Genomic DNA, 15374 nt, shown 5'->3' on the forward strand with positions numbered 1-15374 from the left:
GCGACTTTAAAGGCACAAGCTAGAATTTTTTTAAATCGCCATCTTTTAGGGTGGTACGGTGGCTAGCGTTGCTGTCTAGAGCGCTGAGGTCCCAGGTTCGAATCCCGGCCCTGGGTCACAGTCCATGGGGATTTTGCACATGCTCCCCGTGTCTGCGTGGGTTTCACCCCCACAACCCAAAGATGTGCAGGGTAGGTTAATTGGCCTCGCTAAATTGGCCCTTAATTGGAAAGAAAAATAATTGGGTACTCAAAATTTATAAAAATTAAAATAAATAACCAACTTTTGTCTGATTTAACCCCCTCCCATGGGTTATTTTGAAGCTCTGAATCATTAAGCTTTTTTAAAATAAATATATTAGTTTTCCATTCACAAGGAACAGGGGGACATGTTTCAATGTCATGGCAGGAGAAATAGTTTTTTTGTTTTGTTTGTGCAGTTATATCATGCCCTTTTTATACACAATCATTTCTGGAAAAATGTAACAATCTGCAATGTGACTTCTGTTGTAAATTGGGATTAAATTAAGGTTCATCACCTGTTTGCAAGATTTGCGAATATGGTAGCCATCTTTCTTTCACTTTAGCTGCCATGTCCTGCCATGCAGAACAGCCTGGACTTCCCACTTGCAGTAGGCTAAGTTTGTGTTGTTAATTGGATCAATTCCTGTGGAAATATTGGTCATTAAGCCCCCTCTCCGTTTTGGACCCTGTTTTTGTCGAGTAATCGTTTGCTTCACACAAAAAAGATCCCGAGTTCCAAACCAGGTAGAAAAGCGTTATTATCCAGCTCTTTGTCCACTTTGTATCATTTGCAAAATCCTGTCGATGGTGAATACCTTCACCAACATGTGTCAGAATACCTTCACCAACATGTCAGAAACATGTGTATTGAACATGTTGACTGACATAGTAACTTGGAGGCAGTGTCATGAATTTCGATTCAGGCTTGCAGGACATGAGATTTTTTTTAAAAACAACATTCTTGGAATATAAAGGGCTTTGAATACAATGGGGTGGAGGTTGTGCTCTATCTGTACAGACCCCTGGTCAGATCGCAGCTGGGGTACTTAACATCACAACTTACGAAGAGCGGGAGTGCAACATAGATTTACCAGAAAGATATATGGACTGCAAAAGGTTAAATTCCGAGAAGCGGCTGCACAAACCAGTGTTGTATTCTCTGAAACTCAGAAGATTTAGGAGTGATTTGATTGAATTATAAAATATTAACAAGAGAATATTCAGGGTAGCACAGTGGTTAGCACTGCTGCCTCACAGCGCCAGGGACCCGGGTTCAATTCTGACCTTGGGTAACTGTCTGTGTGGACTTTGCACATTCTCCTCCCACAGTCCAAAGATGTGCAGGTTAGGTGGATAGGCAATGCTAAATTGCTCCTTAGTGTCCAAAATGTTAGTTAGGGTTATGAGGTTGCGGGGATAGGGCGATAAGTACAGCAGGAAGCCAGCATAATTGATTACGATCAGATTGTCCAATCACATTATGGCCATTTTGTCAAGTGGAAAACCTGTGCCAAATATTGGAATGTTCTAAATTGTGTTGTGTAAGTTTACTTCAATATTTTTTTACTGTCAAGCATTTCATTCTTTTCTTAAGTCAAGTATATACAGCTTCAGTCTCCCACTCAGCTGTTGCATAGATCACTGACCCCTGTGGTTTTGTAATTGAATAAATGAGTGCAACTTATTTTGAAAAAGGTGCACATGAAATTCAATTAATATTATTCAACAAAGTAAAATTGTTTCAATCAATACTTTTACTCTGTATTAGTGAAGAGTGAAAACAATTTGCTGGCAAAAATAAAGGTTTCCAACTCCCAGTAATTGTAAGGGACATCTCCGAGGAAACGACCTACCATAGAATTAATTCCACAGAAACAATCGTTTCATGTTCTTATTATAGTCACTTCATTTCAGAGAGAAAAAAAACAATTAGTTATCCACACACCCATATAAAAGCATGGTGAGTGAGATTATAGTGATTAAGAGATGCAAACACTCAGAATTTCTGCACTAAAATGTATAGTTAAAACACGATGACCTGGATTTTGATAGCAAAACTGTCAGTGTTCACCATTGAAACCAACAGCAAGGTCTGGAGTCCATACATGGGACGGCACGGTAGCACAGTGGTTAGCACTGCTGCCTCACAGTGCTGGGGACCCGGGTTTGATTCCGACACACAGTGTGGAGTTTGCACGTTCTCCCCGTGTCTGCGTGGGTTTCCTCCGGGTGCTCTGGTTTCCTCCGACAGCCCAAAGATTTTCAGGTTAGGTGGATTGGTCATGCTAAATTGCCCCAAATGTGCAAAGGTTAGGTCGGGTTACAGGGCTAGGACGGGGATTGGGTCTGTGTAGGGTGGTCTTTCGGATGGTCGGTGCAGACACGATGGGCCGAATGGCCTCCTTCTGCACTGTGGGGATTCTATGATTCTATGTGCAGAATAGCGTGGAAATCCAGGAGCGACTGTCAACAATTCTGTGCTCCTCCACAGGGTGCGCTGTTGAAGCACCCCAGATTGCAATGGAATATTTTATGAATAGATGACAACTTCCACGTTGCGCCATTATTCTCACTTTAAAAACCTTTGGAGGTGTAATTGGGTTTTGTAACATCGTGCTAATATATTTAATGCTGATCACCCTCGGTGGCCCCGAAATGTTTTTTAAAAATTATTCATGAGATGCGAGCATCATTGGCAAGGCCAGCATTTGTTACCCATTCCAAATTGCCCTTGAGAAGGTTGTGGTGAGCTGCCACAGGAGCAGATACACCCACAGTGCCTTTGAGGAGGGTGTCCCAGATTATTGACCCTGTAACTGTGAAGGGATGGTGATACAATTCCATTATATCAGGATGGTGTTTGGCTTGGGTCGGAATATTACAGGAATTGGAACTTGCATCTGCTGCCCATGTCCTTCTACTCACCTGATGAAGGACCTAGGCTCCGAAAGCTAGTGATTCCAAACAAACTTGTTGGACTTTAACCTGGTGTTGTAAGACTTCATACTGTGCCCACCCTAGTCCATGGCTGGCATCTCCACATCTGTCCCTCCAGGTAGATGAGGTGATGTGTTTGAACTAATTTTATATTTGTGGAATGTCAAGGCACTTCATTGCATAGATCAACAAAAATGTTGTAATTATGTTGCATTTTAAGCTTATCTTTAGTTTAGTTTATTTCTCAATCCAATCACAGGGGTAAACGATGGACAATTTGATGGGCCATTGCCCTCTAATGGAAGTTTGCAGTCTTGGGGGGAGAGCAGGAGTGGAAAATTCCACCCATAATCATTCATTTCACGATCTGAAAATATAAATTAAAAGCAAAAGATATCAAGTGTGCTGAATGTTTTATTCTGGTTTATTCTGTGTGAATATTTCAAAATATCTGGCTGCTTAGTTGCTCGGTGACAGCACTACTGATAAAATCAGCTTGGTGCCAGTTTTAAACTGCATTTGAGGAACGTTATACCATAGATTAAGAATGGCACAGTGGCAGGGTGGCATGTGGTGCAGTGGATAGCACTGGGACTACGGTGCTGAGGACCAGGGTTCGAATCCCAGCCCTGGGTCACTGTCCGTGTGGAGTTTGCACATTCTCCCCATGTCTGCGAGTGTTTCACCCTCACAATCCAAAGATGTGCAGGCCACGCTAAATTGCCCCTTAATTGGGAAAAAATATATAATTGGGTACTCTAAATTTATTTTTTAAAAGAATGGCACGTGGCAAGCGCTGTTGCCTCACAGTGCCAGGGATCCGGGTTCAAATCAGGCCTTGGGTGACTGTGTGGAGTTTGCACGTTCTCCCCGTGTCTGCGTGGGTTTCCTCCGGGTGCTCCGGTTTCCTCCCACAGTTCAAAGATGTGCAGGTTAGGTGGATTGGTCATACTAAATTGCCTTTAGTGTCCAGAGATGTGCAGGTTAGGTGGGCTTGTGGGGGATAGAGTGAGGGAGTGGGCCTAGATAAGGTGCTCTTTTGGAGGATCGGTGCAGACCCGATGGGCCAGATGGCCTCCTTCTGCACTATAGGGATTCTATGATTACTGGCTGTAAAACCCAAGCCAGCTGCAAATATGAACAATATCTATACACTTAACAGTAGTAGCTTGCCGAGCACATATCGTTCTTTTTGGCCCTTCACTCCTATCCACACCAACTTACACTGGCTCCTCATACCAAAGTTCATTGGGTTCAAAATTGTTCAACTTATTTCTAAACTGCTCACCAACTGCATGATTCTCCACTTGCCGATGCCGATTTCGTAATCGTCAACTGGGCGGAGAATCCCTTTTTCTGACCGAATTGGGGGCGGCGCCAGTTTTCGGAAGCTCCGCCCCCTCCAAAATGGCATCACGGAGGAGTACGGCGCCGACGTTGGGTCGGCCTCAGGACGTCACCTGAAGATCCTCCCCCCGACGCCCTGCCCCCGATGAGCCAAGTTCCCGAAGGCACGGGACACGTATGCTCTCAGTTATCGTGAGCCCAGCATAGCGGCTGCGGGCTGTGTCCAGGGCTGCCACAGTTGGGGGGCGGGGGGAGCAGTGCTTGTGGCTGGGGGGACTTCAGCGAGGGCTGGGGGAACTGGTGTGGGGATGGCCTAGGGGTGGCGAGGGGGTGTCCAGCGGGGACCTATCTTGCAGGTCGGGTCCGCGCGCAGCCTGCGCCATATTGTACGGCACGACTGCTGCAGGTCGTCGCTGTGCGCATGTGGTAGGAAGGGGCAGGGAGGTGGTTGGCAGGGTGGGGGTGGGGGTTGGGCAGGGGGCATGCGCAGCCACGGACCCGACAATTCTCCAGCCGTTTATATTGGGAAGGCCGTGCGTTTTACGTGGCGCGGTTGCTAACCCCTCACCGGTTGGAGGATCGGTGCCGGGGGCCTCACCAATTTTTCCCACGTAAAACGCCACGGATCCTCCGGGCAAAGCCCCAAAATCGGAGAATCCAGCCCCAAATGTCTGAAATATCCTCCCAAATCTGAAATCAGAGGAATGGAACATTCAGTACATGCCCCCTGCCCAACCCCCACCCTGCCAACCACCTCCCTGCCCCTTCCTACCACAATATGGGTGGCATAACCTTCAGCCACCCAAATCCTACTCTCCAGAATTCTTCCCCCCAAATCCTTCCAGCTCTCCTTTCCAACCTCCCCCAAAGCTCCTTATCTGACAGAAGTAACATTTTACTGTCCATGTTCTTGCATCTGTTATAAGATCTATAAATCTGTCCATAATGAGTTTATTTCTAAGGGGGGCACAGCATCAGTTTCTAACCACATGACCCCCCTCCCTAACCTCAACTGAACAATATAATTTCATAAGCAACTATATTTGTAATTGAAGGTGTAAATCGGTGCACTCAAATGAGAGCTCCTCGTGATGGAACTGCTCCAGGTCAGAATTCTCCTGGGGATTAATTTCTTTCCCCAAAACTGCTCAATTGGCCACTCCAGGATATATTTTCTAGGAAGAATGAACAGAGGTAAATTCCTGCCCCAGTTGTTGGGGATAATAATAATAATCTTTTATTGTCACAACTATGAAGTTACTGTGAAAAGCCTCTAGTCGCCACATTCCGGCGCCTGTTCGGGTATGCATAACAAACCAGCTGTCTAGCCCACTGAGCTAAACCAGCCCCAATAGATTCCCAATAGAGGATAGAGTTCACTGGAATGAATGAACACAGTCTGCCTCGTGCACTGTGACTGCTTCAGAAAAAAAATGTTACACAAATAGAGAACCGTCAACAATTCATCCAAACCAGTTTTAATTTAATAACCAAATGATACAAATAAATTCACCTGCTTACAATCTGCATTAACTATTTTAAGTAACAACTTTGGTTTATTTCTTTTCATTGGATATTCTGTGATCCAATTGACCAAATAAACTACCATAATTTGTATTGGAAAGTGTTTGCAATAAATGATCCCACTCTGCTATTCACAAATACCGATTACATTCTCATGGTAAGATTGTTTTAATACAGAATCAATGGTACTGTTTAGGTGCTATCTTTACCCATCCCTAGTTGCCCTTGAGAAGGCGATAACACTGACTGTGAGAGCCGCGTCCAAGGTGTAAACATTTACTTTGTTTTACCATTTGTTGTTAATGATAGTACTATTAACATGTGAATTTTCTATAACTTATGAAATATTCAGCGTGTATTTAATCTTATTCATAGGGTCATAATTAAGTGAACAAGCCTGATTTCAATCTTGCGGCCCACTGAGCTGAAGGAGGGCCACTCATGTGGCCCACTCACTAGCCTACGTTACCCATCACTGTGCTGCCACTGTATGCCACTAGTGGAGAGAGAGTGGAAGTTGGTGGAAGGGGTACCAATCAAGCGGACTGTTTTGTCCTGGATGGTGCCGAGCTTCTTCAGTGTTGTTGGAGCTGCGCTCATCCAGGCAAGTGGAGAGTAGTCCATCACATTCCAGATTTTGAACGACTGAATTCCTTGAGTGTAGGAGGCCGCCATTTGGCTCATCGAGTCTGCACCAACCCTCTGAAAGAGCACCCTACCAAGGCTCACTCCCCTGCTCTATCGCCATACCCCCACCTAACTTGCATATCTTTGGACACGAAGGGGCAATTTATTATGGCCAATTCACCGAACCTGCACTTCTTTGGACTGCGGGAGGAAACCCACGCAGACACGGGGAGGAAGTGCAGACTCCATACAGACAGTCACCCAAGGCCGGAATTGAACCTGGGTCCCTGACGCTCTGAGGCAGCAGTGCTAACCATTGTGCCACTGTGCCATCCCTTGTGCCTTTCAGATGGTGGTTAGGTGGAGTGGACCAAATGTAGACATGTGCCTTGTAGACGGTGGACAGGCATTGGGAAGTCAGGAAGTCAGATACTCATTGCAAGAGTTTTAGCCTCTGACCTGCTCTTGTAGCAACAATATATATATGGCTTTCATTGGAACACTTCTTAAAGCTTTAAAATGTCCTTTAAGCTAAGGGATATTACTGCTGTAGAATACACCTCTTCCCATTTAAAGCACTCGTGCCACTGTCAATCATGTCAATAGTACAACACAGGAAGGCGCAGAGTAAAGCTCGCTTTGCTCTTCCCAGCAACCTGTCCAAGAACTAAACTTGGAGGAGAAATCTCCTACTGCACTAACGTGACATTTCTTTTCCACATATGTCATACTAGTCCTCCCATGGCTGGTCCTCCTATGGCTTTTCTGGGCAACATCAGAAGCCTGGCACTGCAGGATACTTGCCCATTAAAATTTGGATGAATTTGGCCCAAATTGCATTGCATTGTTTAATAAGCTTGCAGTTAAGTAGTTGAAAAATAAATATTTGCAATGGTATGGAGAAAGGACAAGAGAATAAGAGTAAATGGATAGCTCATGCAGAAAGCTGACACCAGGCACCATCAGTCAAGTGATTAGATAATGTGGCCTGGAAACCTCTATATATAATTATTCTGGGCAGCAATATCATTTCTTGTATGCTGGTGGCGTGTTTGAGTGGCGTTACCTTCTGGGCTGCGTCACTATGTGATAAATGAAATTTTAAACACATATTCAGTGGAAATACACAGATCAGTCAGCATTCAAAAAGACTGTTCAAGTGGAAATCTTTAACCCACCTTTTCCTTACCGCATGATAAGACCTTCTGTATGTTCAACATATTCTATTCTCATTTCAGATTTTCAGCAGCTATTGTTGGTGAGAGGGTGAATTCAGCATGCTGTAAGCTGATTCCGAGGGCCAGAAGGAAGAGAACATTCCACTAAATCTTTTAATATGATTTGACGAATGGGAAAGTTTACTTAATAAAATGCTGGGTAACTTACACATGTTCTCCTTTTCCCCTCTTCCCTAGAATGCCTTGAGCAACAAATCCCTCAGTACGCGAGAGGCCAGGTCAGAGGCGGAGAATTCTGCAGCGAGTAAATCTCCTCCTGTCCCGCTAAAGCCTGCCCGCCGTTTACAAGGCACAAGTCAGGAGCGTAATGGAATACCCTCCACTTTCCTGGATGAGTGGAGCTCCAACAATACACAAGAAGCTTGACATCATGGGCAGCACGGTAGTACAGTGGTTAGCACAGTTGCTTCACAGCTCCAGGGCCCCAGCTTCGATTCCCTGCTTGGGTCACTGTCTGTGCGGAGTCTGCACGTTCTCCCTGGGTCTGCTTGGGATTCCTCCAGGTCCTCTGGTTTCCTCCCACAGTCCAAAGATGTGCAGGTTAGGCGGATTGGCCATGCAAAATTTGCCCTTAGTGTCCAAAAAGGTTGGGTGGGGTTATTGGGTTACGGGGATAGGGTGGAAGTGTGGGCTTAGGTGGGATGCTCTTTCCGAGGGCCGGTACAGACTCAATGGGCCGAATGGCCTCCTTCTGTACTGTAGATTCTATCATCCAGGACAAAGCAGCCTGCTTAAATGGTAAGCCATCCACCACCTTCAACCTTCACTCCCTCCACCCCTGATGCACAGTGGCAGCAGTTACGTACCATCTACAAGATGCACAGCAGCAACTGATCAACAGCATCTCCCAAAACCCTGACCTCTACCGTCAAGAAGGACAAGGGCAGAAAATGCATGCGGACACCACTTCTTGAGACCTTCCTTCGAAACCACAAACCACCCTGACTTGGAATTATATCGGCCGTTCCTTCACTGTAACTCGATCAAAATCCTGGAACCTCCTCCCTAACAGCAATGTGGGTGCACCTACACCACATGGACAGCAACTTCTCAAGGGCAATTAGGAATGGGTAATAAATTCTAGCTTAGCCAGCAACATGCACAGCCATGAAAGAATAAATGGGGAAAAAAAGAATGTTTAACAATTTTACATGAAAGATTACTGGGATTAGTTTTCCTTATTTTCAGTAAAGTTTAGGTGCTCTCCAGGGCATGTTCTTGCCATAAAAAGTTATTTTCTTAAGCAATATACAGAAGACTTGTTAATTTAGATTGACATATTTACAGGAGTTGAATACATCATTCTGCTCAACCACTCCCTTCTCATCACCTTGGTTCACAAGAAACCGTTGCTCCCTCGTAGTCGGTTCACCAGTTTGGCCTCCATCTTTGTTCTCTCAAGTCTAAAGGTACAGGCACAAATGGTTTTGACATCCATCATCAGTTCCAGGTGGGCTGCCCCAAGTGCCACTGAGGCCCTTGGTCCTCCACTGACTATTCCTGTCATACATATATGCAAACCCATACTTTGCAGTGGTTGAACAGGACTGAGTACATTTATCGTGTCCATTTCTCCAAAACTGCCTATTTTTCAAATTAAATATGCGTCTGTGTTTCATATCTCTCTGGCTCTGTATCTGCTACTGCGGGTGCAAGCGACTTTCTCCATGTGATCTCTCAGTAACTTGGTTTTACACTGAACATTTTTCTTAAAAGTTCCTTTTTACGACAACTCACATTCTGGAAACACTTTGGACAGAATTTACCGGCTGTTTGTGTCGGCGGGATATTCCGGTCCCACCGATGGCGCACCTCTGCCTCGGGCTTCCCAGCGCCGAGGGGGTGCTTTCAACGGGAAATTGACAACGGCGGGACCAGAAAGCCCCGCTGCCGGGCTGCCTCCGCTGCCGAAAACCGGGTTGCTCAATTGGCACAGTGGCAAAATGATTAGCATTCCAGCTGCACAGCGCCAGGACCCCAAGTTCAATTCCAGCTTAGGTGACTGTCTGTGTGGAGTTTGTATGTTCTCCCAATATTGCATGGGTTTCCCACGGGTGCTCCAGTTTCCTCCCACAGTCCAAAGATCTGCAGGTTAGGGTGATTGGCCACGATAAATTGTCCCTTAGTGTCCATGGATGTGCAGCTTTGGTTATGAGGTTGCGGGAATAGGGGGGGGGGGTGAAAGTGGGTATGGGGAGAGTGCTCATTTGAAGGATCAGTGCAGACCAAATGGGCCGAATGGCCTTCTTTTGCACTGTACGGATTCTATGAATCCACAATGATTCTAGTAAATCCTATCCTTTGTGTTAGCAAGTCAAAAATGTGCATGCGACGTCTCTTTTGAGAATGCAGGAAAATATAGCCCTATCCATAAAGAGGCACATCATGTTAGCATTGCCGATGTAGACTGCACAGAAAAATAGAGGCAGTTTTCCAGCAAAAATGTCATTAACTAAAATTGTTCTCTCCAGGGGACAGTATTTCCAATTTTTCATATCAATAGGCGAGCAAAGCAATAAATGATTTTCAGATAATAGGAGCAAATTTTTTATTTTAAACTTTATGTATTAAAAATTAGTACCACAAATGTCTGTTCCAAATGTTTGTTTCACAGAACACCATCAGCTTTACATCAGCAATTTCCTATTGAACAAGCTCTCAAGTTGTCTCTCCATTGAAGAAAGCACAAAAGCACAGGCAGAGGTACATATTCCATTCACCACGGTTTCTCCTCCACACACATTGGTTGCTCAAAGAGGACCAGCTGAAAAAATAGGCTTCAAAAAGAGAGAGAGAGACGCATGCTATGTTTCTCTCTACATTTCCTCAGCTGGTCTCACGTAGCAATTATATAGAAATACTTCCAATTGCTCCCTTGCGGGTAGGTTTGGTTTTAGATTTTAGCACTTTTAAAACTCCAGTTATTTTACAGAGAGTATGAGGACATTAACGCTGGGAAATAAATCAGCTTTCAATTTTATATCGTGGCTGCATTTTCATTTCCCACATGCCATTCAGATGAACTGCAAATCGAGACATATTTTTGAATTAGTGCCCATGGGCGGGATTCTCCGACCCCCCCCCCGGGCCGGAGAATCACCGGGGGCTGGCCAAATTCTACTGCACCGGATATTCGTCGCGGGTGGGAATCGCGCCGTGCCAGTCGGCGGGCCCACCCCCGACGTTTCTCCGGCCCGCGATGGGCCGAAGTCCTGCTACTGGAATGCCTGTCCCACTGGCGAAAATCAAACCACCTCTCTTACCGGCGGGACTAGGCGGCGCGGGCGGGCCTGTGCCGTGGGGGCACTCTTTTTCCTCCGCCTCGGCCACAGCCTTCACTATGGCCAACGTGTAAGAGACCCCCCCCCCTGCGCATGCACGGGGATGACGTCAGCAGCTGCTGACGCTCCCGCGCTTGCGCGGACTTCCGCCAGCCAGCAAAGTCCTTTCAGCCCCGGCTGGCGTGGCGCCAAAAGCCTTCCACGCCAGCCGGTGGAGCGGAAACCACTCCAGCGCGCCCTTAGCCCCTCACGGTGAGGGCTTGGCCCCTAAAGGTGTGGAGAAATCAACACCTTTGGGGTGGCCCGACGCCGGAGTGGTTCCCGCCACTCCATCCCGCCGGGACCCACCGCCCCGCCAGGTAGGGGAGAATCCCAGCCCATGTCTTTTTTTTTTTAATTTAGAGTACCCAATTATTTTTTTCCAATTAAGGGGCAATTTAGTGTGGCCAATCCGCCTACTCTGCACATCTTTGGGGTGTTGGGGTGAAACCCACGCAGACACGGGGAGAAAGTGCAAACTCCACACAGACAGTGACCCAGGGCCGGGATCAAACCCGGGTCCTCAGCGCTGTAGGCAGCAGTGCTAACCACTGGGCCACCGTGCTGCCCTCAGTGCCCATGTCTATTGGGACGTACAGCAAGCGGTCTAAATTTTAATTTCAGAGAAACTTTAAAAAAGATGGTAATCCCCCTGGAGAATTTATTTCTTTTAAAAAATATTTTTATTCAAACGTTTCCCATTTTACACATAATACAAAACAGCCCAATACCCCCAATTACTAACCACCCAGAGAAAAAAAAACAACCCCCTTGATTTGTTATGTTGTAGGTGTAACATAAGCGGCTTCCTTGTGGTGCACTTGACAAACGAAGGTTCAGACGTGGAGATAACTTCAACGCGTTTATTAAACTATTTACACTTCTATTACTTGGGTTCGACACTACTGCTAATCCTACTATAGCTACCCTGACTGACTAACCAGTTGCTGCAATCCACGTGGTGGGTGTAATATTGAATCAATCCTGTGTCTATACTCACTGACTGTCTCCACTCAAAAGAGGCAGATCATGTGTGTGGTGTCCTTTCTATATGGGTTGGTGTAATGCCCCCCTGTGGTCGTGTCAACTCCGTGTGCATCGTGAATGTCCATTGGTCGCGTCCTATCTAACTGATCTATTGGTTGAGTGTGTGTGTGATGTTTCTGGTGCTCCCTCTAGTGTCTAGCTAGCCTACATGCATTTACATTGATGCACATCACCACACCCCTAACACCCTGCCCTCCACCCCCGTCCCCCCGAGCAACTAATGGTGACCAGCTCTTTGAAGTGCAAGATAAACGGCTGCCATCTTCGGTAGTACCCCTCAATTGTTCCATCAAGGTGTACTTGAATCTTTCGAGATATAGAAACTCTATCAGATTTCCCAGCCACACTGAGGCACTGGGTGGAGAGGCTAACCTCCACAACATCAGCACTCGCCTCCGAGCAATCAGCGCGGCGAAGGCCAGGACATCGCCCCTTGCCCCCGTCTACAGCTCCAGCACGTCTGACACCCCAAATATGGCCACTAAGGGACAGGGCTCCAGTGGCGCTAAAGAAGGAGACCTAGAACCACATAAGCTTAGAACACGACCAGAACATATGCATATGGTTAGCCAGACCTATCCCACCACACTCGTGCTTGTCCTCTACTCCCGCAAACAACATACTCATCCTATACCTAATCAAATGAGCCCTATCTCCCGGTAGAATGTTTTGACAGTATAACAAGTAAAAATGTTCCCTTGTACCACTGACAAGCCTATTAGAGAAAGGCCAAATCAACCAGAGGGAAGTGTCACAAGTGTCCAATAGGTGATCATTTAAAAACCTACTTGCCCTGCTCCACAATTTGCATTACTTAATGAACCTTAGCTTCCAGCGACAAAACTACTTTTATGAACTGGAGGTGACGCCATCCTGCCTATTTGGCTTGGACGCAAGACACTGTTGGGTTACTGAATTTGCTCATCCAGACTGTGTAACTAAAAAGGTACAATGCTTTTTTCAAATGGCATATCAGAGGTATTCTTTGGTAAAAAATCTGGATTTTAAATTAAAAAGTGTCAATTCGGAAGAATTTAAGTTTCCACAAGAACTTGCAACATTTCTCCTCAAATTTAAAGGGGACAAATTTATTAACATAACGGACAACAGCAGTGAAGAAATGTGTTCGGCCAATTGCAGTGTAAAATCATTGTATTCATAATCCGTGATCCAATGGGCTTGTTGCGCCCGACTCGGTGATGCGACGAGGTCGTTATATTTACAATCCTGAGAACGCCTCACGGGACCTAACAAGATCTTGTGAGACGTCACGGTCTGATGACTCGCAGGACGAGATCCAGATTAACATATTTAAGTGATCCATTAGGCCAACCCCTGGGAGACCTCGCCTTGGCACCTTTTAGCGCTGGCCTACACAAATGTGGACCAGGCCTAATGGCACCTGGGCGGTCTCCTAGGCCACCATAGGTCCCAGGGTGGTCGGGCTCTGGAAAGGGTGATACCCTGGCACTCCTGCTGGCAGCTGGGTACCTTGGCATTGCCACCCTGACACCTTGGCACTGCCACCCTGAGTGCCCAGGTGGCACTGCCAGGTTGGAAATGCCAAGGTGCCCAGGTGCCAGATTGCCCATGCCATTGCCGGCCTCGCTGGGCCGAGTGCCAGGAAGCTTGCGGGAATTCCCGCTCGCTACCACACTTTAAAAAAATTTCGGAGAATTGCGCATCTCTCTCTCTCTCTCTCTCTCGCTACTTTGCCGGCAATAGAGATGTATATCAACCTGTAGCCAAAGAATCTTCATCCGTCTGCATTTGGACCTGCAAAGTTGAAACCGGTTATTGAGAACTTCCAGACATCCACCGAGATCAGCTTCACCGTCTTCACAAGAGGAACCTTGAGGGAGTCAGGATTCTGCGATCTTTATCCTTAATTTTACATAATTCCAATCCTCTAAAGCCCTCTCCACCTGTTTGTCCTTCGTTTCTGTGTGTGTCCATTAGGAAGAAAAAGATAGTGAAACTTCCCGTTTCCACTGTGCGTTAATGAATACTTGCAACTTGTTGAAAGGAGTTTTGTTTATTATAGACAGTCATTCTGAATTTATTGAAAGAAACCTGATTAAAGACACTTCTATTTTGGGGACCACGAGAGAAGGTAAATAATTGGCCGTTTTATTGAACGCCTCACGGGACCTAACAAGATCTTGTGAATATGGCTTGCGGAGTAGTGGAGCTATAAAATGTGTACCCTTCTCATCCTGGTTGAGGGCGGCACGGTAGCACAGTGGTTAGCACTGTGGCTTCACAGTGCCTGGGTCCCGGGTTCGATTCCCGGTTTGGGTCACTGTCTGTGCAGACTCTGCATGTTCTCCCCGTGCCTGCGTGGGTTTCATCCCGGTGCTCTGGTTTCCTCCCACAAGTCCCGAAAGATGTGCTGTTGGGTAATTTGAACATTCTGAATTCTCCCTCGGTGTGCCCCAACAGGTGTCGGAATGTGGCGACTAGGGGCTTTTCACAGTAACTTCATTGCAATGTTAATGTAAACCTACTTGTGACGATAAAAGATTATTCTATTCTATGTAACATAGTTGAAATATATAATGCACTCATGATTGCAAATATTCTGGACAAGCAAACAGTTAAATAATTTAAATTCACAGGCATTTATTGTACGAGAAGACATGACCGAACTCTAATCAGTGATAGATTTAAATGTCAGACTCGGTATGTGTACCTCCTGCAGGTATTTTTACCCACATACACCAGTGTTAGAACATAAAAGCAAATACTGGACCACAAGCTTACTGAAAAAAAAGTACCAATGTGAAGTTCACAATTGTTCAACACTAAAACGACTAAATCACTGTCCTGATCCTAGCAGAGGATAGTTCAATTCAAAAAGTTGTACTTAGCTATCAGAAATGTACCATTAAATACCAATATTCCAAATCACAGGGACTGTTCAAACACAGTTCTCTACATTTGACACAGAATACAGCCATTCTCAGAACGTGATGGAACCCCTCAGAGAATATGCCGCATATCTTTCTGGGTATCACGCTACTCTTGCTGCACATGCTGTGTGCGTATCACCAATCCATGATGACTGGCCCATCTGAATTGTATGCAAATGCAATAAATCGTAAAAAAAACCACACCTCTGCCCTCAACTGGCTTTGGCACCGGCTAGCTAAATTATGGCGAACAGGTTCAACCAGTAATCGGTTTTGACACTCGACCTTGAGAGGGCTGAGGGTTGGGGGATGCTCCAGTTGACTTCACCCTGTGTTCGGGAGGTCCAGAAGTGCACTTACAATTCCCACTCTTAATCCTTTTCAGAAGTTTGCTTGTAT

General features: G+C 46.0%; 1 protein-coding gene across 4 annotated transcripts in view; it reads right to left on the bottom strand.

Annotated features, from left to right (window-relative positions):
• Positions 1-15374, bottom strand: part of sez6b (seizure related 6 homolog b) — a 1259716-nt gene that overhangs the window by 1178947 nt on the left and 65395 nt on the right. The gene's annotated exons all lie outside the window — the stretch shown is intronic.

The sequence above is a fragment of the Scyliorhinus torazame genome, chromosome 12 (assembly GCF_047496885.1).
Source record: "Scyliorhinus torazame isolate Kashiwa2021f chromosome 12, sScyTor2.1, whole genome shotgun sequence".
Taxonomy (NCBI): Eukaryota; Metazoa; Chordata; class Chondrichthyes; order Carcharhiniformes; family Scyliorhinidae; genus Scyliorhinus; species Scyliorhinus torazame.